The following is a 25,465-nucleotide window of genomic DNA, read 5'->3' as shown; positions in this document are numbered from 1 at the left end:
AAATTATTTATAAGGTCCCATATTTGAGCAAACACCAAAAAGAATTTGAAAAGTACTCTACATGCTTTATTTTGTCCATTCGTCCATTGTCTTCTGTGTATCCTTAATAGGGTCATAACTATAAACCATTCAGAAAAGATTACCAAATGTTTTGCAGTGTGGCGGTCCACGTCCATGTTGATTTCTTGTCTATGGAATTAATTTCTGTTACTGTCAGTCTCCTGAAAATTACAATACCACTACAATACAATACTAACTGGCAAGAGAAAATATTTTGTGAATGAAACATAATTCATGTTCATTATTATTATTATTATTATTATTATTATTATTACATGAATGCCTATACTTTCATTGATATTTGGAAAGTAGTAAAATATTTTTTACTACTACTGTATAGTTAAGAGTTTAATGATAATGTATTATCATATATCATTGCTTATTTATTTTTACAGTATCCACTAGAACAGCGGCATATGGAGCCTCTTGCAGAAAGGCAGAGAGGATGACAGTCATCATCCTGGCAAACTAACCACAAAATATCAAAGTTAACCTAATAATTCAAGAGGGAAATATTCCACATCAGTTTTATATGGACTAACATTACTGTTCTGTTATGAGTTTAAGATTGAGCTTCTTTTAAATGCTTTATATTCAGTTTAATCTTCAGTCGCACTGGGGATTAATAAAGTAAACAATCTCTCTGTATGCCTGTGTAGCTATCTATATTATAAGACATTAAACTGTATTAATTAAATAACAATTAAATCACAGCTGAAGACTTGAGCACCATGTGACATGATTAACTGTTCGCAGGATTACTAAAATGATTGAAACATGAAGGTGTTTTGGCAAAAAAGCTGGTCAAACATTAAACTGCAAAACTGAAAGTGCTGTTTGAGTCTGAACATTTTCAACTCACCACCAGAAAAAGATGCTGTTCTCCACAATATGTAAATAAGGATAGAGTATAGGCGATATCAGCAGCTGTATCAAAATGAGAATTTTATATCCCCCATAGTTGAGTATAGGCATTCAATCCAAAAGGTCACATGTTGTGGAGAAATAATGTGAATCTTTTGTGCAATCAAATGTTTTATTTTTATTTTAATAGCACAACAAATAATACATTTGTTAATAAATCTTATTCAGACACAAGTTTGCTTGTTGCTTGCTTCCTCACAAACGACCATTTCTGCTCCTTACATTCATCACCCTGAAAACAGCACAGTGAACAAATCATACTGAAACACTGTGTTTATTTCAGTTACAAAAGTTATTTTTATTTTAGGTTTCATGAAACACATATATATTGTTGGCAGTACTTTAGATGAAGGCAGCATGCTGCTCTCAGACTTACACTTAAACTCAAAGGGTCTATAATCTCTAAACTGATATATTTTACAAAGAAATCCTGTCTGGGCAGCGTCTGGATTTGGACTGAAGAGCTCGTTGGCATTTCTAAAACAATAGCAAACCTGCACACCATACATTGTTTTGTTTTTTGTTTTGTTTAAAGTTGTAGATATACATTAGAGACATGGCAGATTTGCATATATTCTTCAGGGTCTGCAGTCCTTTTCTCTTCTTCTGTGCTCCTGTGAGAATCTAAAACAAAGGTCACATAAATCATGGGGTTAAATTGATGCCTGTGGGACAAAATGACTCCAACAATATTCAGGACAAATTTATTTTTCCTCTGCAAAAAAATGAAATTGAGTACAAAGCATGTGAAACTTTTCTGTCTTGTGTTGTGTTCATTTATGTCTTTTCTTTTCTCTTTAATGTTTCTGTCCATTATATGTGCAAGAACAAACTTCTGAATCACCTCTTAGTGATAAGTGTCTACAGTTTCCTTTCTCGTTTGGCTCTGGACGAAGGCAGTCGCACTTTTCTCCTCTCCCTCTTCCTTCTCTTTCCTGCTTGGCTTCTCAATGTCCTTGTCTAGTCTCGTCTACTTTTCTACTTTTGCCCTGGATGACTCTCACGGTCTGTTACAACCTAAAAGAGGAATTATGGATTTGAACAACTGGTCCCTGAATGCAATTGACACGCTCTTCTCAACGAGAAGCCTGGGCTTGAGTAAGTCCGAGTGTCCTAGAGGGACGTTCCCCTCTGGATACACAATGGACGGGTGGAGGAACTGGAGGGTCGTGTGCCTGGCGGGACTGTCAATCGAGGACATTGTAGACATCTACCTTTTCGGAACCATGATAATAGGGTTCTTGCTGTTCGGAGTTGGCTTGGCCCTGGCTTATCAAGGAAGGCGGAATTGGCTTTCCAAAACCCCACAAGGCTGCCCGCTGTGATGGAAATGATGGGACGGGTCGTGACTTCTTAAAATGGGCTCATTGAACGCAGCACGGATAAGATCTTGGAGAAGCTCACGGCAGTCTCTGCTCTCTGAGCACAAGATTGATAACATCTCAGAGAAGCTCTCCAACGGGAGACTGAGAGACCAGTGACGGACTGTTAGACCAACTGTGAAATTGACATGCAGTTGTTCGCACTAAAGGAAAACCACCATCATTTCATGCAGCTACCATATCGGTGTCAGCTGTGGTCTCAAGGCTGGAGCTGATACGTATGTATGTTCGGGGGGTCCAATTTCACTGCAGATGTAAACATTGCATGTGACAAATAAAAGGCTTGATTGAATAGCTTCAGACTTATGTTCAAAGAAAAGAAAAGAAGCCCTCAAACCTCTACTCTACTTTATGTGTTGATTTAATGAGCGAGTTCACTTTGTTTCTCTCTTCTCTCAAACGTCTAATCTCTCTTCCTCCTCTTCCTCTGTGTTTTATTCAGTCGTACCGTTTACAGCAGCGAGCAGGGCTTCTTCTTGACCTTGGCGGGCTGAGGGCAGAGGACGGCACGAATGGCCTCATCAAACACAGTCTTCAGACCACGCTGGGTCAAGGCTGAGCACTCCAGGTATTTGACTGCATCTATACATGCGAAGACACATATATGTTAATAAAAGAAGAGAAAGAACTACAAAGACAAAGTAAGAGAAGAAAGGTTTGCTGGTAGTGGAGAAGAATAAGTTCAACTTTCAAAGAACACTATAGTCAACTACAGCTACTATACTTTTACTGTGATGCCAGGAAATGAGGGGAATAACAAAAATTTGCAGAGGCAGTCAGGCTACAAAGTTCTCTAGCATCTTCATCTGCTAGTTTCATATCTTCACTGGTGAGGAGAGCTTCAAATCTTAAAGTGCTTTTCAAGCAAATAAAGTAAGAGTGACTGACCTATCTCCTTAGCCAGAGCTAGGCCCTGTGGATAGGTGATAGGCGCCAGCTTCTTGTCCTTCAGTTTCTCAATGGTATCCTTTTCATCCCTCAGATCCAGCTTAGTGCCAACCAGGATGATGGGCGTGGAGGGGCAGTGGTGACGGACCTCAGGGTACCACTGGCAGAATACAGAGTAAAGGAAAACTAAATAAGAGGCAAGAAAGGGGAACACGCAAAATCAAGGAACGTGTTAGAGACAAAAAACAGAATCAAAGGTGGAGGGAGATGAAGCTCTGATGCCAGGTGTTACAGAAAGGTGGATGAAGGCATGAAAAACAAATGATATGCTGTAGCTATTAAAGATGAGAGAAATACATCATCCAACTTTCACCCACAGCATCAATCATTCATTCACATCAATTATTAGACCTGTTTAGGCTTTTTCTCCATTTTGTAATCCAAGTACCTATTTTTTTTCTCTATAATAAATTCCTGCTTTTGTTCCGTTTGTTCTTTTTTACATTTTGTTCCTCGGCAGCTGAGAGACAGGCCTCATAAAAAACAGCCAAAACTCACCTTAGCTCTGACGTTCTCATAGGATGCCGGGCTAACCAGGGAGAAGCAGATTAGGAAAACATCCTGGATGGAGAGACAAGGAGACAAAGAATTAGAATAGCTGCTGCAGTTTTAATTAGCTGACATGTTATATAAGTTCTGTCTGTGTAACTTTATGTCCATTAGTTACTGTGTGTGCATGTGTGATTCTGTACCGTCTGTGGCTAGGACAGTGGGCGGAGCCTGTCATAATCTTCCTGTCCAGCTGTATCCCAGAGGCCCAGGTTGACCGGCTTGCTGTCCACCATCACATTAGCTGAATATTTGTCGAATCTGTGGGGAGAGTAGAGAAGGTCAGCGATCAGCCAACAAGTCATAGGCAACCTTTCATTTCATTGGTTATTCATTCATTCAACAATCTTTCAATTCACTGATTGTTTAACCAGTGAAACTCCTGTAATGGAGAAAAAAAACAGGACCATACTTGAAATACCACTGTTCACAAAAACATTAACCAACAACATTACTTTGGTTAGTTTGACACAAAAGCCATCCTAACCATGTCTAGTAAGAGAGAATAATACATAATAAGGCAGGGCTGCCCCCGTGTGGTCTCATAGTAGAATAACAGTTTAATTTCTCATTTTTAAAAACTTGAGAAATTTCATATTCATATTCAAATGTATTCAGGCTCAAATGAAACTGATAACACAAATGTTTGCAGACACAGATGTTTTTTTTACAGAAAGAAAGAGACTAGTGTACCAGATTAATCCTGTTTTATGGCCTGTCCGAGGTCTACCCCGCCCTTTGCCTAATGACAGCTGGGATGGGCTTCAGCCTCCTTAATGACCCAGTAGTTAAAAAGATGGATGGATTTCCTGAAATAGAAAAGTCACTGAAATAACGTTAACTGTCAAACATAGAACAACTATGACAAACAGTCAACACTATCTGAGATCCTGCTGGTGGTTAGGGAGGATATACGTGATTCTGTTTGTTGTTTAAACATATTTATAGAGTTAAGAGTTCAGATTGCTGGAAGAACAACATTCACGCAGTCTGATTGCTGTTTTTCTCCCAAAATGTAGAAACACCTGCTAACCATGGCACACTCTGCTTTTCCATTAGGTCTGTGCAAATACTACTTAAGTACACTCATCCTCCTGTGCCATTAGTGATATTAACAGAGTGTATTTTTTGACATATATAATATAGTTAGTATAGTTATTATACTAGCCATAGCTGCCCCGCTTATTTTAGACATTCACAATAAAAAAGTAAGCGATAATATTTCAATATCAAACGTCATAATTAAGGTCAACATCTAAATAATGCTGTGTACAGACTCACACAGGTGTTAAATTACAGCATAAACTTACCTTAGACCTTCCTCCGTCATTCTCCTCCTAATTGTGCTCGGAGACACAGAAAACATATCGGCAATTACCCCGATGGTTATCCAGGACAGCACTAAAGTCCTGAGTGCTGCAGCCGGGATTTCAAGACGTGGACGACCAACATTTGAAGACTGTTCTTCCTCGGCGTATTCCAAACGAACACGGTGCTGAATTGATCTTAAACTTTCGACAATGCTGTCATCGATGCTAACATCTTGAAGAGCAATTATCATCCCAAGCATTTCAGAAACATCATCTAAACGACTCAAAACAGTATCTACAGGTAAATGTATCTACCCTCTCTATCTGATCTGCTAAAATGAGCAGAATTGACTGAAGTTCACACCAGTCCGCCATCCTCCCTGACCTTTGACCTAGCACGTTTTTGCTACCTGTGGCAGCCGTCCGCGGAGCAGGTATCCAGGAAAACTAGTCGATAGTAAACGATCAGCCAATAGGCGCAAAAGTCAAGCCCACTTGTTGTGTGCCCACCTTATTACTAAATTAGGCAGATCACTCTGAATTGAATCAGGACATAAAGCACGGTCTTTATGTTGCTTTATTGAACACTGTCCATCTTACAACTAGCCACTTAACGGGGCTTCCTTCGGACAACCACATCCGGTTCAAAGGTCATCACATTAAGACATAGCCATATCAATACATGACACCCCCCTTTTCCTTAGATTCAAACTTTAGTTGTAATAACTTTGATGTCTTTTTTTCCCCCAACATTGAACATTCTTCTTGTCTTACTTTCTAACAATTATATAATCTAAATGTCTCACCACACATGTACCTTTCTTTTTTCAATATATACATGTCGAAATACACATATGAACTTGAAACGTGCCAAATGTAAGTTACCTCTTCACCTTAACATATTATAGTTCATTTCACCACAAAATCACGAAACCTCTCGGGTATCTTTTTAGCCCTCTGTGATCTACTTGGTCTCTCTGGCCCCTGGGAGCCCTCTTGTGGTGTTGGAGTGAAGGTGTCAGTCTTTGTGGGTGTTTCACCTTCCTCCCTTTCAGGTATTGTGTCATAGTGTCCTTCTCTGGTCTCATTTGTCTCGTATTTCTTCACATGTGTGGTATTCCGGTGATAGCGAGCTCCTGTTGGTGATTCAATAATGACTTGGTTTCCAGTTCTGCTTACAACTTTGTGTGGTGTTGCGTTGAATGGTGTTGTAAACTTGTCCACTTTGTCTTGTTGAACCAGCACTGTGTCTTCCTATTTTTATTTATTTTTTATTTTTATTTTATTTATTTTTATTTTTATTTTATTTTTCTGAAATTACACACGTTAGTAACGTGTGTAATTTCAGAAAAATAGCTCTACCATTGACCAATCTCACCTGTCCTAAGGTTATTTTTCTCACCTCCTATCACTTCCTGTTCCAACACATGGTTGTGTTTTTGTGTAGCTTATCTGGATAGCCGAAATAACTAAAAACTTATAGATAACTTCTTATTTCATAGTTTAATCTTCACTTGCTTCATCCGAAGCACACTCTCTTGTATTCACTCCCTGTATTTTTAGGAATTTGCTACCTTAGCTTAGCTAAGCCAAATAACACAGACCAATTAGTTAAACTACATGAATGTCTCAAAGCCATAAAGACCTGGATGACCTCTAATTTCTGCTTTTAAATTCAGATAAAACTGAGGTTATTGTACTCGGCCCTTAAAATCTTAGAAATATGGCATCTAACCAGATTCTTACTCTGGATGGCGTTACCTTGGCCTCCAGTAACACTGTGAGGAACCTTGGAGTGATTTTTGATGAGGACATGTCCTTCAATGCAGATATTAAACAACTATGTAAGACTGCTTTCCTCGATTTGAGCAACATCTCTAAAATTAGAAATATCCTGTCTCAGAGTGAAGCTGCAGTTATTACTTCCAGGTTGGACTACTGTAATTCATTATTATCAGGATGTCCTAAAAACTCCCTGAAAAGCCTTGTAGTACCATATCACCCTATTAGAGCACTTCACTCTCACACTGCAGGCTTACTTGTTGTTCCTAGAGTATTTAGAAGTAGAATACGAGGGACAGCCTTCAATTTTCAGGCCCCTCTTCTGTGGAACCAGCTTCCTGTTTGGACAGACACTATCTCTACTTTTAAGATTAGGCTTAAAACTTTCCAAAATATATAATTAGGGCTGGACCAGGTGACCCTGAATCCTTCCTTAGTTATGCTGCAATGCGGTGGGCTGCTGGGGGATTCCCATGATGCACTGAGTATTTCTTCTTCAGTCACCTTTCTCACTCACTATGTGTTAATAGACCTCTCTGCACTGAATCATACTTGTTATTAATCTGTCTCTCTTCCACAGCATGTCTTTATCCTGTCTTCCTTCTCTCACCCCAACCGGTCCCAGCAGATGGCCCCGCCCCTCCCTGAGCCTGGTTCTGCTGGAGGTTTCTTCCTGTTAAAAGGGAGTTTTTCCTTCCCACTGTCGCCAAAGTGTTTGCTCAACAGAAAGGCAGTTGTTAGAGGGTGAATGGCAGGAACACTGTGTCTGCTGCCTCTTCTCTTGCCTCTGTGTATCAGTGAGTATTCAACAACAGTTTCTATATTTAACTGCAGGTTCTTACTGCATAATTCTGTCTGTATAATATGAAAATGATTCAATGCATCGAGTTATGCCAAACCTCACAGAAACTGTGCACGGTGGGTATTCTGAATTGCTGCTCGGCACATATATGCAGACCACAGTCAGAGCCTTACCCTCTGCAGCTTGAAGTCACACAGAGGTAACCCACTCGCTCTCTGTCAGCACGCAGTCGCAGACTCGTGAGCGAGGTTTTTTTTTTCTTTTGTTTTGCTCTTCTACTCTTAAGAGCTCCATTAGCCACACAGAGGGCACAATATGTTCTGCATTGCTTCTCAAAGTTAGCATTGGTTAGTGATCATGGCCTGTTTTAGGTTTATAAATCATTGGTTTACACCACATTCCTCTGAATTAATGTCACAAATTGACAAACTGACAGTGAGATACAGTGAAGTGTGTAGAACATGTAATTCAAATCAGAGCACGAGCAGAACAAGAGCATGAAGCTGAGATCAAACTTCATTTGCTTCCATCTATAAGGTGCAGGTCACTGAGGTCTTCTGACAGAAACCTGCTGGTGGTTCCTCGTTCTAGGCTGAAAACCAAAAGAGACTAAGTGTGTCTTCAAGGCTGTTGGCTGATAATCTATGGAATGCACTAATATTACATTTGATCTCTGCGGTCTGAACATTTGAAAGAGCAGCTCTACTTATTTGTACAGGCTTAATTTTAGGTAGTGGATATTATTATTGTCTTTTAATGTTTGTATTTATTTTTATTGATTATTATTGTGAAGCACTTTCTCTATAGAAACATTTTACCTTCATTTCCCTTCTGTCACTTTATGAAAGCCAAAAGAGACGATAAGTAACTTTGCATAAATGTGTGGAGCTTTGCAGCTTTGCAGTTGATAAAGCTTCATAATGACACTATGTGACTATGCAGTGTCCAATATTCAAACTGAAATGCAGTCATTAGAGAGTGAATGGCAGCAACACTATGTGTGGTGCCTCTTCTCTTTTCTCTGTGTATCAGCGAGTGTTCAGCTACAGTATCTATATTTAATGGCTCTGGTCCTCACTGTGTGTTTCTGCCTTACTTCTGAGAGCAGATATTTTACAGGTACAAAGAAAAACTGGCAGTGACCTGGTGGGCGGGGGATTCCTCTTTCAGGTGTGACGGCGAACACAGAGGTCGCTCTGCAAAAGAGAGTCATTGGAGGTGATGAATGTGAGCGACAGTATCATGTACAGCTCAGAGCAGTTTATCCACATGGACCTTCCAGCTTGTGTGGAGGCTCTTTGATCAGCGACCACTGGATTCTGCAGCTCACCGTCTGAAGCCAGGAGGGTGAGGAGACCAGAGCAGCAACTAAAACTTGTTAACCCAAGGAATGTCTAGTAGCCATGTTTTTGCTATTCAGTAAAAAGTAAAATACATTCAGACAAGATGAGAAATAAAATATGGTGACCATCAGTAATCATGTTTTATGTTTGCTGTGCACATGCAGGACCATGTTTGCAAATCTAAGTGTGCATCAAGGGGGTCCGGAACAAGAAGTGCAGATAACAGCAGAAGCTGAGATCTATACAGACAAAGACACCAGCACAGGCAGAGTTCATGACATCATGCTGCTGCAGCTACTAGCAGCTCTGATGTCCATCCTATAAAACTACCTGACTGTGAGTTGTGGATGTTTCTGCTTCAGGTTCATGTGTTCTGACAGATACTGACACGTCGTGCTAACTTCAGTTTTAGATTCAAATGATACATTTATGTTCCTGTGGCTCAAAGTTTCTTGCTTTGAAGTTTTTTTTCTTAAAGTTTCTTCTTGACCTGAGCTCTGTGCTGTGAAGTGAGTTCAGCATATGTAGAATATATTTCCTTTATCTTATCCCAACAGTGGGAATCAGGATAAGTACTCACAGGAAGCTGCTTATCAATTGAAAGCCCTGGTTATCAAGTTAACCAGGGCTTTCAATCCTAATGGATGTGGATAAACTATACTGGCAGTGCAGGTTTTAAAAAGGAAGATAAAACTGTAATATTAGAAAAATATGAAGGGTTTAAATGCATAATACAGACTGAAAGTAACAGCTGCTGCAGAAAAACCAGTGTTGTGTGTGTGTGTGTGTGTGTGTGTGTGTGTGTGTGTGTGTGTGTGTGTGTGTGTGTGTGTGTGTGTGAGTGGAAAATTGCTTAGTAGTAAAAGCACTATATGAATGTGCAAGAACTTCAGATGCTTTGTTCAATAAGACTATCAGGAGGGACTATGCGCTTACCTGCTGCTCCTTGGCAGGTAGCTCTATGCCCTCCTGGGTTTTAATTGCACCTTAGAACACACATGCATCAACACTACAATGAGCGGGTGGAGGGAGGTTTGGAGTCTTCTCCCACCCCCGTTCTCTGCGGCCTGCTGGAGCGGGAGGGCTAGGAGAAGTTGGCCGTCCGACTGCGGTCTGGAGTGTGGGGCCTCCCTGCTGCTACGGAGTCGGGGTGGTCTGCCTCTCCCCACCGCAGGGAAAAGGGTAACACCACCTGGGTCTGGGTGCAGTTCCCCCCTCCAGGGGCAAGGGTACCTAGACCCGGTTTGTAGAGTACGCTTGGGGAGTGTGATCGTGTGTACAGCGTCTCTTTATGTCTGTCTCCACGTTGGTTGAGTGTGGAGTAAGTGCACATGAGAGCATGAGGGTGGGAATGGATGTTTGTGTCTGTGTGTGCCTGTATGTCTGTGTCTATATGTCAGGTTGGGTATCAGACGCCACCTCTCTGGGGACACCTCAGGCCCTCCAAGATTTGGAGGCCTATCTCCACCCACCACCACTTCCCCTGCCGGTGGCGGACTCCCTCAGGTGTCAGTGCGTTGGTGGTTCTTTGTGTCTGGGGGTGGGTGTCCAGGTACACACCGGCTCACTCCTTGGTGGCCGCTTATCGGGGCCTGGAGCCTGGGGCTCGCTCGGGCCCCTTCGGAGGTGGGGTGCCCCCGGCCTCTCGGCCTGGGGCTCGGTCACTCAGGCGCAGCTGGGGGCCGGCGGAGCTCATGGGCGCATCACTGCAACTCCCCCTGGCTTCTGCTCCGCGGCTGCTGAGTGAACCCTCATCTGGGACTCTCCTCAGCTCTTACTGGAACAGTGGCGCGGCTGCCCCTCTGTTGGTCTGCCATGGTCTCTTGTGTTCTGGGGGCCTCTGGATGTCTGGAGTTTTGACCTCCTCCATACCCGCTTCACACCCTGGAGGACGGGGCTGTGGCCCCCCCACACTCCCTAGCAGATCGTTACATGGAGAAACCTTTGGAATACAAGCGCGCTGATCCACACAGGTATGTACACGGGTGTTCACTGCTCGTAGACCCAAATTACACCTTTCTTGGCCGCTACTTCGAAGCACATCAGTCCTGCGTGCTGCACAACAACATTGAATATTTAGTATTTACTGCTGTTTACACTTAGCTAGATTAAGGCGATGGTGTTGTGTTTAGTATGTTGCTTTGTTTTTTTTGCTTGTTTTCTATTTTTCTCTCAACAGGTGATCCAGGAGATTTTTTTTCTCCCCCCCCTTTCTCACTGTCCCTCTCCCCTTCTGTTTCTCCTTTCCTTCCTCTTTCTTTCTTCCTTTCCTATCCCTCACTCATGTCTGTCCCGTCTGTAAAATCTGAAAATAAAATATAATAAATAATAAAAACAAAGATCGACCAAATGGACCAATACGGCAATGCCACGATGATCCATTTGGCAAAGTAAATCCATTGGGTATCCTTGTTGGTCTTCAGACAACAATTCTGATGGCTAAAGAACCAAATGGGACAGGCAGAAAAAAAAAAAAAAAAAAAAAGACAGCAAAAATCCTGACTGACATCACGACCTATCATTACACAGGAGAATCTGATGGATCATTAATCAAGTATTTCATTTAATTAATGTTTGAAAGACAGTTTCAGCTTTTATTCTGTCAGCTGCAAACTTTCTGCTGTTTATTAGTTTAAGAGAAAATAAAACTTAATATAACAACAGAATTTAAACATAGGCTGCAAACTGAAAAATGTCTACGAAAAAATGCTATTGAAGAATTTTAGCCCCTCCCACTGTCCATGTCCACTGTAGGAGGGTCTAAAGTTGAAAGTTTCAAGGGATCTTCCAGGAATGGTGATGCTGCTTTTCTGGACAAATGATCTCTAAGCTTGAACTTAACCAGAGGGATATAGTACAAAGAAAATTCAACAAGGCTTGGCTTACTTTGTGTTAGCTGGCTTGAGAAAACGTAAAACACCAGTCAGTGTCACGCCGCCGGGTATATCAACTTCTCTTTTAAGCTGTGCTTTCTGCTTCATGCTCCGTGCCCACGCATGTAACAAGGGCTGCTACAAGGCCCTTTAAAACAGGAAGTAGCATGTGCTGCAGTGAGCTTGAATGGTGTCCCAATGCGCTGAGCAAGCACAGTGCAAGCATGCTAGCCAGGTGTGGTGCGTGATGATAAAGTGGTGACTAAAACTCTATAAAGGACATAACTAATATAACAGCAGGTCAGGGTTACTCTTACAATTTTCTCTGGTAAGAAGTCAAAATCCTTCATATAGAACTCTGAAGTTACCTGGAGAGATGAGATCCTGCTTCATAGTACAGGCCTCAGGGCAACATTTCAAAGTTAACGTGCAAAACAATCAATATATGTATTTGTATGTAACTGACAAAAAAAGGAGAGAAAAGTGTCCAAACACTTCTTGTGTCATTCCAGAGTTGAGGTCGCAGGTTATGGTGCCACCACTGGACTAGCTAATGAGAAAAGAAGTAAGATGATTTTTAACAAATTTGTTGTATTAAGAAAAAAGAAAACAAACCATCCAAACTGTTACTTTATTAGTAAAGAGATGTTGCAGATATTTGTACTGAAATTGTATTTTTCTTCATTTCTAATGTGTTCAAAGCAAAAACAAGCTTTTCCTGTGAGCTCAGACCATTTTATTTCTTTCTGCTGCATTTCTGCATAAAATACAAATCTGCATCATTTTCTAAAAAAGTGCTTTAAGCTGAACTAATTGTCCCTTTTTTCTAGAACCTGGTGAATCACCCTCTCTTCACTGTGCAGAGACTGAGGTTGTCAGCTGTACAGAGCTCAATGATATTTTACAGAAATAATTCCCCGAGGTCCACCGAGTCAGGAGCTATCAGCACTGGTTCTGTGGACAAAGTCCTGGGAAAGATATATGTCGAGTGAGTTTGCATGATCCCTCAGCTCACAGCTGCATTTATTAAACATTCAAAATACAGAAAGATTTTATAAAACTGGGAAACTGTATTTCTGTCTTGCAGGGAGACTCTGGTGGAGGAGTGGTTCATAATGGCAGGATTTATGGTGTCTCTTCTTTTGTGGGAGATCCAGACTTTGTATGCAGAGCACCGGCTGCCTTCATGGACCTCTGTGATCCTGAGTATGCAGATTGGATCAGGAAAACTATCAACCCATAAAAAGCTGTGAGGTGTGGATAACTGTAAACAAGCTGAAATAAATAATCTTTTAGAGTTTAGCTTTGGTTTCTTTTATTCTCTTTGATATAAGCAGTAGAGGATTTCAGAATTTCTGTGTTATTTGCCAAAAGACGTTTTTTCAGCTGAACCCACACACAGTTTCTTTAGATAACTTCAACTGCAGAAAGTAAAAACTCAGCATTAAGTTTCAAATGCAGTTTTAAAGATAATGATAATATGGTGTCCCTGAAGAAAACACCCGTCAATAGAAAAAGCTGCAAAATCCTGCAAAATGTAACAGAAGTTGAATAAAACACAACGGAAATAGAAAAAAATGCAACAAGGCTGAAAAACTGAACAAACAAACAAAAAACAAACACAAATTACAACAGAAATAATAACAACGATATAAAAAAAATAGAAGTAGAAAAAAAACATTCTCATCCTAAAACTTGGTGACAAAGTGGAATATGGTAAGGAAACACTCACTTAAGTGCTGTCATTACTCAAAGGTTCCTGATAATCATGCATGAAGTGATTTCTGGAGGGGAATGAAACTTAACTGAACTGCTCCCTGTGACATTTTGACCTGTCAAACGCAGGCGTAACTCCTGTTATTCATTGTTGTATTGCAGGTCTGCTGTGCACGACGTCTGTGAATCTGAGTAATTTGGTACAGATGAAGGAATAAGACTGCTCAGATGCTTTGGGTGTCACGTAATGATCCCTCAGGTTTGGGTGTCTTTGGTGCCCGTTGATTTCAATCTACCTGCACATTGAACAGAAATCCTGCCATGACAGAACACACTAATGCCTTTTCAAGGGAGAACCGATCCTAATCTGAGCTGTCAGCCCCAAGTTCTCTGCAGTCATCAAATCAAGCATAATCTGGTTTGAACAGGCTCCCTGCCTCACTGCAAAAGCCTTTTTACCAGCTGCTGTTTGACAAACTGCAAAGCCTCTGAAGAGACTTTAGAAAGGGGGAAAAAGGATACGAAGAAAAAGCTGAACAAAAAGCTATCCATGCACTGTTTAACATTTCACTTGGAGCTTATTGACTGTATTCTATCTGTGGATTGCATTATAGCTTCTCTGAGAGCTTTGCTCCCTGAAGATTTTATGATCTGTGAACACTGAGTCTCTCTTGTGGCTGTAAACCAGTCTGCTCAGCATGGCACTGCATGGCAGAGTTTCTCTCCATTTTTTTGAATCACCTTTGCTCAGTTGTGCTCCTAACTGATCTCCTGAGTTTGGCTGTATTCCTGGACTTTGCCCTTTAGTTACTCTTCAGTCTCTTTGACACACAGGCTGCCAAATTTGAAATAACATTTTTAGTTTTGGAAAAAGAAGAGCGTGTCTAGCAAATTCTTGCACATCCTTGTTCTTAAATAGCACTTTTCTACTCAAGCACTCAAAGTACTTTATACACCTCATTCACCCATTCATACAAGCACTTTTCTGTACCTAAGTTCTTTCTATCTAACATTCATACTCTGATGGACACGTGAAAGAGCAGTTTGGGGTTCAGTATCGTGTCCAAGGATACTTTGAGATACAGATCAGATCAGGCAGCGATCGAACCTCCAACCTTCTGATCGGTACTAATTGGACGTTTGCTGCTGCACATGTAGCATCACAGCTTAGAAGATGGTGGTGTGGAAATGTGTTTCCCATTAACAATTGACTAAGAAACTCTTAGTCAAGGGTTAACGTCACTAATGTCAGTATTTTCACTGATCTTCATTAGATTAGATCAACATTGTTCCTTAATCCTGAGCTGTACAGGAAAATAGATTTCTGATACACATGTACATAAACAAATAAAGAGAGATGTTTCCCACCTGCTGAGAAGACAACAAATGCATAACCTGATTACCACCATTAATCTCACATCCACTGATTTCTGGCACCTATAAGTGAGATTGATTTCACTGTCCTGCTGTCTTGGCCTTTAGGAGAACACAGTGAGACAGATAAAGCTTGCACCAGATGGTGGAAACACATTGATCGTGGTCTTAGACACAGCATCCACACTCTGTACATGATAGTGTGTGTGTGGTGCTGTTTGCAGGAACTTGATGAGGCTTTGCTTAAGTGGAAATCCACTGATGTTCAAGCCCCAGGGAAGTGGGCGGGGGGATAGGACCTCTGGGGCCCTCTTCCTGATGGAGCCCTACCTGACTCCTTTCACTGCTAAAGCAAGAATGGTGCCACAACTCATTGAAACAATACTTCATTTCATCAGAATCTTCAAATGATTCTGTTAAAAACAACCGCCCAGTGTACTTGCATGGCAAACATCGTGATTAGATATTCAAGAAGAGCCTCTTAAAGATGAAGGTCTGTGTCTCTTGACCTAAACACATAATCCAGTTAAATCTGATTTATGTTCATTAATGCCCCTCACACTGTAACTTAAAGTAATAAATCGGTCACTGATTAATTACAGAAGTACGTCTGTGAGCATAAAGATGTAAGCCTTGGACCATCAGGATAAAATGTGGTTGGGAAACTTAACAAGCTTTGATAAAACTTCATCAGTAGCTCAAGCAAGACCTCAAAACCTTCGATCACCACGGGTGGTTAGCAGACTGTGGTTGTACCATGCAGCCTAACAACATGCAGTAAATTGCAGGTTAAAGCAGTCTGCTTACACATTGTTAAACGAGGGAAGGGAACTAATGTGGCTGTCACATTACCCTTTTGTCCCATTTCATCCCAGGACTTGATTCAATTGCTGCTCACTTTCTACAGTACTTAAAACTGATCAGTAGGACCTGAAACTGCAAACATTCAAACATTCAGGCCAACAATCAGTTGGTGAACATATTAATCTACTACAATTAGCAAAAATGAATAAATAAACAGAAGAAAGTTGGAGTGATATCAGAGTCATGCAAGTTTTTGACCAGCAGGTTAAACTCATGCAAATTAGCTTCATCCAGGCTCATGAAAACACTGTCCTGCTTATAAACAGCAGATCATTTGTGTCAGTGTCAGGATGGTTTATATTTGAGCTTTTAGTTCACACAGAACAATTTTTATTAATTGTTTTTAGCGATTACGAAAGTCTGTGAATCCCCAAATTGTTCAGTTGTTCTCTTTGCTCCCCATGAGGTCACTTTCACCATGTGACAAAAACCACACCCCACTCTACACACTCGGGCCACCAGCAACTTTCTAAATCCTCAATAAAAAGCTGACAGGTTGCAATGATGTTCCAAATAACTTATTAAGAAAACAACTAAATACACAGAAAATGTTATGAAAATTGGTTTATTTTATATCTCATAGTTTTAAATGATGCAATAAAAATATGTACAAAACATCACAAACTGTAATATTTTACAAATGCTTACGTCCTGCTGATGCAATGGAGACATCTTCCAGTGACAGTCTTCATCAGTGTGAGTGTGAGGAGGATCCTAAACCCACCAACACAGAAGTGCATGTTCACAACTCCCTCTGTGCAGGCGGGGTCAGGACCCTCCTCACCCAGGGTGAGGAGGGTTGGTGCTGTGGCCAGTCAGGTATGAAGTGCTGAGAGTGGATCTTTGGTCCTCTGTGCAGCTCTGTCCACTCTCAGCTGCCCTGCAAAGTAATAACACAAGAAAGACGTCATTTTAACACAAAACAGCATTTTCATTGTTGGTAGCTGCAGTATGTTGTTAAAAAGCAATTTTAAACCCAACGTATACACATGAAAAATATAAATAAAGCTAAACCTACAGTGCTGCTGACATAGGATGATGATTTATACCAACTATTGGAAGAATTTTGTCTTCAATACAGTTTGTTGTCAATGTGAGGTGATAACTTACATAGTTGGAACACAGCACCACTCTCCCGTTTTTCACTTGGTCATCCATCCTTCTCATCGGGTTGGTTGGGGTAACGCTGTCTTCTGGGTGGGGTGTTTGCTCCATCTTGGACATAACTGGAAGTAATAACAACTAAAAAACTACCTTTAATTCACAATGTAATATTAATATTAATGTCACATATCAACAAAAAAAGCAATACATTTCACATGTGCGAGTCACATGTTCTTATATCTGTAAAAACAAAGTTTAAAAACACATTCTAACATAAACTAATCAGAGTCACTGTCATCCATGGAAAGGCTAAAAGGCCTCTCCCAGAAACGTCTGACTCCAAAACTACCTGAGGATGTTGAAGGGGCATCAAACTGGTCACTCACCTTGCACCTCTTTGCACTTACCTCTTCGGTGCAGATGTCTTCTCTGCTTCTCTTTTCTGAGGAAGGAGCAGCAGAGAGATCAGCTGAGGAAGGAGCAGCAGAGGGAGCAGCTGAAGAAGGAGCAGCAGAGGGAGCAGCTGAGGAAGGAGCAGCAGAGGGAGCAGCAGAGAGAGCAACTGAGGAAGGAGCAGCTGAGGAAGAAGCAGCAGAGGGAGCAGCTGAGGAAGGAGCAGCAGAGGGAGCAGCTGAGGGAGGAGCAGCAGAGGGAGCAGCAGAGGGAGCAGCAGAGGGAGCAGCTGAGGGAGCAGCTGAGGGAGGAGCAGCTGGCGGATCACCAACTGGGGCAACAACTCGAGGGAAGAGTGGGGCATTGGCCTGGCCGAAAGGCGGCATGGCGATGGGGGCAGCACCTGGAGCAATAGGACGTTGCCAATCGTGCCAAAACGGCTCTGGAGGGTGCTCCCGGATGAGAGGGGAATCATCTCTCTCATCCATGGTGTCATACCCAGAGTCATCGCTAAGCCAATCCCCCCACTCTTCTGAGTCGTTCCAGTCAGATGAATTGTCAGTCTGTTCACTAAACTCTTCATCGTCTACAGGTAGGTAGGGGGGGTACTCACCATACTCACCTTGCTGTTCACCGACATCAGCATCTGGTGCTTCATCAGAAGAGGGTGAGGGTGAGAGAGGGATAAAATACTCACCATACTCACCTTCGCTGATACGCTGGGTATCAGTGTCCTGAGCTTCACCAGAAGAGGTGGTGCTCTGGAGACTGTCATCCAGGATCCTGATGACTTCAGGAAGGCCTTCTTCTGCAGGGCGTTCAACCACATAGTCAAGACGCCCTGTGAGGAAACAATTTTTAAAATAACATTAGGAATGTAATAGACACCCAGTGTTAAAGCAACAGACCTACATCTGTTAGTTTGAGCAGAGGATGAGAGAAAAGCATTTTATGTCAGACTGAATGACACTTCTACTTGTTCAATCTTTAAGTCAAGTTTTTTAATAGAAGACCACCAAACCTCCACCAAGGCAGCTCACTCTGTGTACTTTTAAGGTGACACTATATTGACACTATATATGACACTGTATTTTGTGTACATTCAATTTGTTTTATTTGTTCCTTGTAAGCCTTTATGCAAACACTATGTTGGAATAGGTAATGGATAATAGGTATTGATTTGTAAATAGCCGGACATGAGTAACTTATTATATAAATATACTACAGTACATTTATAACTAACCATGCAGCTCATTCTCCTGTTTTATTTACAATTCACGATGTCACACATTTTGAAAAAAGCTCATAGGTTAAATATGTGGATGCAAACCATAATGTAACATTTAGACCACATGTACCAATTGCATGTCCTAAATATATATATATATATATTTTTTTTTTTTTTTTAAATAAAAACACAACCTTCTTGGCAAGAGTTGGCAAGAATTGCACACACAAAGCTCTGCAGGTATGTCTGAAAATGATGGTCAAGTGAAAAACAAACAAACAAACAAGCAAACAAACAAACAGAAACTCTTAACTCAGAATCCACATTTTTAGAAATGTGCACAAGGACTGTATCTGCCATAAGGACAGGTACATCTAATCTGTGGTAAACATGCTATCCCTGTGTAAATATCCCTGTGTACAATATCTCTCTCTGCTATCTAATAAGGTTAAAAGCATTACCGTAACATAAGATAGGTCTTAATGCCATTATTACTACTGTTTTCATATTCTTTTGATATTATTTTATTTGTATTTTTTTATCTTTGTGTTTTGCAGCAGAGAAAAAATATAGTTTATGTCAATAAAGCCTTTGATCCGGAGAAGAAAAGGATGTCAGGAGGGGACCTGGATCTGTGTGTTTACGCCTGCGTGTTCTGACGCCATGACATCTTGAAGATGCCGTTACCACAGAAACTGATTTTTGGGCATTTTACAAATTTTAGTCCATTAAGCTATTTTTAACCATTTCATTTTAAAGAAAAGTGTCAAATTTGAAGCCTTCAAATCAAAGTAACACCTTTTTTTCATATCCATACACCAGTCGTTAATAATTTCTACACCTCTCCCGGAAAATTTAAAACATACAAACAATTTACGGGAAACAATCTTGGAATACACATATTTGATCACGTTAAAACTTGATATTCACACTGGAACTTGTTAAATTATTACAGTAATTTACATTTAAAGAAATTTTCAAACATACCTGCAGCGAAGTCCAGGTGACAGTCGGGGAGTCCGGGTCCACGGCGAGCCATCTTCAAACTTGAAAAACAAAAACAAGTACAAACGATCCACAGATGAAGTACTTGTTATGCGTTCAAGTTATATCCGCTTTTAGTAAAATGGTTTGCAAAACTTAGCTTTCCACAGGCTGAGGTTGGAGCAGGTCGAAACAAGTCCACGAGCAAGTGTAAACAGACGTTTGGAACCTTGTGAAGCATTTATATACCCTCGGCGGCCATGGTTACGGTTGTCAACGTGTACACGTGCACGGGATAGAAGTATAGGAATGGAGCTCACCACAGTGTAATTACAGTTAATTTATGGTCATTTACTGTCAGGGTGGAAGTAATGAATTACAAATACTCACGTTACTGTAATTAAGTAGATTTTTTTGGGTACTTGTACTTTTATGAGTAATTTTTCAAGTGTGTAATTTTACTCATACTTGAGTACAACTTACACCATGTAATCTACTGAGTACTACTGAGTACGCCCACAATTTGAATTAATATTCAAACCTTTCGTCTGCATTTTTGCAGCCAATAAGGCCGTGCAATCCCGACCGGCCAATTTAAGACATAAGCAAAGATAAACTCTGCTGCAGCAGCAGGCACAGGTGTCTGGAGGTGCTACATGGTGGAGTACAAACTACTTTATAGACGGAAGATTTGGAGACAAAGAAGCCAAAATGGAGACAGAGGACAACACTGTCAACCATGAAAACGACGTAGAAAAGACGGAGGACGCGTGCCCGTGGCCATACCTGGAGGAATTTTTCATGTGCAGAGGGAGAAAAGGAGACAGCGTCCAGATGCAGTGCAAACTTTGTTTGACCTCTACAGTCATTTCAGCTTACAAGACTTCAGCGTCTAATCTTAAAAAAACACATTGAGGTAAGAGGTTTTACAACTATACGTGTACAATATTGCCTTCTTATTTTTCATGTGTGTTAAGGTTATTAGTTTGGCTAAGATATTGTCACCGCCATTGGTTAGCCTGATATTAAAATAAGACGGAGCTAGCTAATGTGCGTGTGTGTGCATAATTGAGCTAAATTCGTAGGAATGTTTTAGCTTATTATTTGGATAACCACCGTCATTACAATAAATTACATTTGTAGTCATTTAAAACTCACAGGCCTACAATCAGCTGGCCTATATAAAAAACAAAAACAAAATTTGAACACAGTGCTGAGCTGCATCTCAAATTAATCTTCCAGCTCTCAGCTGACATGTACCAGAGCCCGATGGATCAGTTGATCAGGATCATTGGCCTGATATAGGTCTATCATAGTGACATGGCTCTTAATCATATTTCCCAATATGATTTTTTTTTTTAAAAGAACATAATGTGGATTGTTTTTATTTGTTAGCTGTATGGGCAGCATTTTTGTGTATGTGATCCCTTTTCTTAAATTACATTTGCTATATACACATATTTTGCTCTCTTAGTATTTTTAGAACCTGACTAATACTGAAAACTTTAGGGTGATACTGATAAAAAGGAGTTAAAAATTTAGATACTGATACATTGGTCGATACTCTTTTTACAGATAGTATACAGATTACAGAACTTAGAATGTATACAGAAATTCATGTTTTTTGCAATGATCGTTCAAAATTGGTTTACATTTGTAAATAAATACAGCAATATATCTGCAAGATTTGACCAAATTCACCACTCTTTTATACTATGCTAAACAATCAAAGATTAGCTCATGTCTAGTTGAATGATGTTTTAAAAATGTGTTTTCTTTTAGTGTTAATCACAGTGATGTTATGAAGTAATGTATGAACCTGACGTATGATAATATTTATCTCTACAGAGGAAACATCCATCGAAGATTGAGCAGTACAATATCACTGTGGCATCAACATCTCGTCAGCGAAAGACCACAGCCACACCAAACAAGCTCTCAGCAAATACACAAGCCAAGTTACCAGACCTGATGTTGAGAGCTGCAAACAAACATGTTCCACAAGCAACTGTTGACATGCTTGTCATCAATTTCATATGTGAGGGTCTACAGCCATTTGCAGTGCTAGAACAGCCATCTTTCAAAGAATTGGTTACCACATTACAACCTCAAGCCAAAGTCATCTCCAGACCCACTGTCCGTGCCAGAATCTGTGAAGCTGCTGATCACATGAAGATGACTTTGGTTGCAGCATTGGATAAAGTCAAATTGGTTGCTACCACTACTGATTGTTGGTCAGCTCATCAGAAAAATTACCTTGGAGTCACATGCCATTGGAGGAAGAGTCCCTGGAAAGAAGATCTGCAGCACCAGCATGCAAAAGATTGAGAGGGTCTCACACATTTGACATGCTTGCTGGTGCGCTTGATGATATCCATTGCCAATACAAGATTAGAGGCAAAGTTGTAAGAACCACAACTGATAGTGGATCCAACTTTGTCAAGGCCTTCCACATGTTTGGGGCACAAAATGATGCAGATGAAGCTGAAGATGAAGCAGACCCAGAAACTATTGACCTGACTGACCATATTGACTACCATGAGGCAAGTGCAATTCTTGATGAAGACTCTGGTTTGGAGTATCAACTCCCGCCTCATCAGCGATGTGCATGTCACCTGCTAAACCTTGTGGCAACATCTGATGCTGCCCTAGCAGAGAGCATGAATGAAACCTACAAGAGGCTCTCCCGTGCAAGCTTTGCAAAATGCCAGGCCATTTGGAACAAAACTCATTTGGCTAATGAAGTGGTAGAGGACAAGTGTGAACTACAGATCATTCGTCCCAATGCAACACAATGGAATTCAACCTACCTTGCCATTGAAAGGATAATACGCATCATTGATGAGAAGGGGGAAAATGCCATCAGGAGCATTTGTGAGGAGTTCAAGGTGAAAATGTGAGTAAAATTGGACACCTACCAATATGGTTGCAAATTTTGTGAATTTTCCTTAATGGATGGTTAAAAACGTGAGCAGACTCTTAATATTAAATCAGAAGATCCCTATTATAGTCATGGTGGGTTTTGTTGTTGTGTCTTACAGGTTGAGTCCTGCAGAAGTTGCATTCCTTAGGGAGTACTGTACCACCATGAAGCCACTGGTGAAAGCTTCAAACATTCTTCAGTCTGAGTCCACTTCCTTTATGGGATGGCTCCTGCCAGTAATCCAACAACTACTGTCCAAACGTAGCAGGCTGGAGACATCAAGCAAGACATGTGTGCCACTCATCAGGGTGATCCGAAGGGCCAGCTCTGTTCTAGGATGCCCTCTGGACCCAGTGGAGGTGGTGAGTGACAGGAGAATGGCGGCTAAGCTGTCATCCCTGTTGGACAACGTCTCCCACCCCATGCAGCAGACTGTGACAGCACTGAGCAGCTCCTTCAGTGGGAGACTGCGGCACCCACGGTGTGGGACGGAGAGATTTCGCAGGTCTTTCCTCCCCACTGCTGTCAGACTCCACAACAAAGACTTTAACTGAACAAACACACACATCCACACATGTGCAATAACACTAAGTGCAATAATCTTTTCTGGCATCGTTGTATTTTACTCAGTTGTATATAGCATTCGTATTCTATTTTTATCTTATTGTATATTTTTATTCTATTTTATTCTACTGTATATAGTATATTATTTTATTCTATTCTGTACAGCTGTGTACTGTATTTATTCTTATTGTATTCTAATTTTTGCGTCATAACTTTTGCACTGTCCACTTCCTGCTGTGACAAAACAAATTTCCCACATGTGGGACTAATAAAGGTTATCTTATCTTATCTTATCTTATCTTATCAGAGCCCTGCAAAATGGCCTTCAAAAGCGTTTTGGAGCGATGATGGAGGATCCAGAGTTGGCTGCAGCTGCAGTCCTCTTACCCAAGTTCAAGACTTCCTGGACTGACAGAGCAGATGTAACAGAGGCTGGTAAGGATTCATGTGATCCCATTTTTGTGTATTTTTACATTTGAACACATGCTTAAGTGAGTATTTCACCTAATACATTGTAAGTTATTGATGGTCTGTCCTGAATACTAAACAATCCTTTTTGAGAATTTGCCGTTTTTAAATTTGTGTTCAGGAATAATCACTGAAATTTAAATAACAAAATTGTGTTATCTACTTACAATTACAGCCTTGACATACATCAAACAACATCTTGAAACGACAGAGCATGAGAGTGAGGATCAGCAAAGAGAGTCATCTGATGAAGATGAATTCTTCTCCAGACCAATCTCCAGAAGGCTGCAAAGTGCAGTTGAGCTTGATGGTTACCTTGCTTGTGCCACAGACACCATGGAGCTGCTGCACTCCTTCTCAGGTATCAAAAACCTCTCTCTTAAACTGAACACAGCTCTGCCTGCTTCTGCTGTGTGTGAACGACTTTTTAGCTGTGCTGGTCTACTCTTCACAGCCAAACCAAGTTGGATTGCCTCTGTTAATTTAGAAAACCAGCTCTTGCTGAAACTGAACAAAAGGTTCAAGTGTGACAGAAATGCTAAGAGTTTAAGACACTCACCTGCCTGTTGTTCAGTGTATGGGGAAAAGTTTAAATGGTTCTACGCATGTTCAGAAACATATTTGTCATTGTTTTAACAAACAAAATTCCTTCTTTTATATCTACATTTATTTACAAAACAAGTTACCTTTCTATACCTTGTTCATCTGAGAAATGTGCTTTGAACATAAATATTTATACTGGTGAATCGAGTTGAATGCCTGCTATTGACGACAGAATAAAACATCAGTCTGTTAAAAAGTAATTAATACTCTGAGTAGTTTTTGAGAAGAGTACTTTGTACTTTTACTCAAGTATTTTTTTAACACCAGTACTTTTACTTGTAATTGAGTACAATTTAACCAGTGTAACAGTACTTGTACTTGAGTACAAATTTTGAGTACAGCAGGTGGATGAGGGAAAGGGGAGGAAGGAGGAGGAGAGACCCGCGGACCGGCCGCATCTCGTATTGAAAAGGAACCCGATTTGTCCCGGACTTCAGCTTGAATGAAAAACAAATACACAAAGCTGGAGTTCTTCTGTGTCTTTACGCGGCCAGCTGCCTCTTCTTCTCCCATTCTCTCTCCCTCTCTCTCCTGTTGCTACTTAAATCATGAAACTGATCAATGATCAGCTGATCGCTTTTCTCTTGGAGATACTATATAGCTCATGCTTACGGAGCCCCTCTGATGACATCCTCCAAAAAATTAATAGATTGTGGTGACAAAATACTACTTCCTGCCCTCGAAATAGTATAAGTGCCCACGAAATACTTATTTGTGGCCACAAAATACTATTTCGAGGGCACGAAATAACGTGCGCACGAAATGCTAATTTGTGGGCACGAATTGGGTATAACGTGGCAACGAATTACGCATTTGTGGCAACAAATAGATGACGTGCGCACATCATATTGATACATTGGACAGCTGTGTAGAGACATAAGCATAAGAGTAGGCTAAACCTGTACAACATGGCCAGAGACAGTATGATTGAGTTTTATTTTTGTCATGGTCTGCGTGGCAGACCTTGGGTGTGTGGGGAAGGAGGACCCAAAATGCGTTTATTTACAGTGGAGTAAACAATACACAATAATAGGTCTAGGTCCCTCAGACCCAGATCCCTGACAATTTTAGGCTGGGAATGAGCTACACATGCATTTTGAAAAGCCTGGCACTGAAAGGAACCATTATTATGGAGAGACATTTAAACAGGATATTAAGAGCCCAGTTGCATTGCAGACGTAAGTACGACCCGGACGTTGGGATAGATTCTATTGTCAACCAACTGCAAGGGCCTGGGAAGGATCACGGTTATTGGTCAAGTATTTCGTGCT

General features: G+C 40.9%; 2 pseudogenes; one reads left to right on the top strand and one right to left on the bottom strand.

Annotated features, from left to right (window-relative positions):
• Nucleotides 1-1,090: 1,090 nt before the first annotated feature.
• Nucleotides 1,091-4,124, bottom strand: LOC113018421 (ras-related C3 botulinum toxin substrate 2-like; annotated as a pseudogene).
• A 3,579-nt stretch (nt 4,125-7,703) lies between these two features.
• LOC113018420 (kallikrein-8-like) lies at nt 7,704-13,216 on the top strand (annotated as a pseudogene).
• Nucleotides 13,217-25,465: the final 12,249 nt, after the last annotated feature.

The sequence above is a fragment of the Astatotilapia calliptera genome, unplaced genomic scaffold, assembly GCF_900246225.1.
Source record: "Astatotilapia calliptera unplaced genomic scaffold, fAstCal1.2 U_scaffold_80, whole genome shotgun sequence".
NCBI classification, from domain to species: domain Eukaryota; kingdom Metazoa; phylum Chordata; class Actinopteri; order Cichliformes; family Cichlidae; genus Astatotilapia; species Astatotilapia calliptera.
This window is presented reverse-complemented; position numbering and strand designations above follow the sequence as displayed.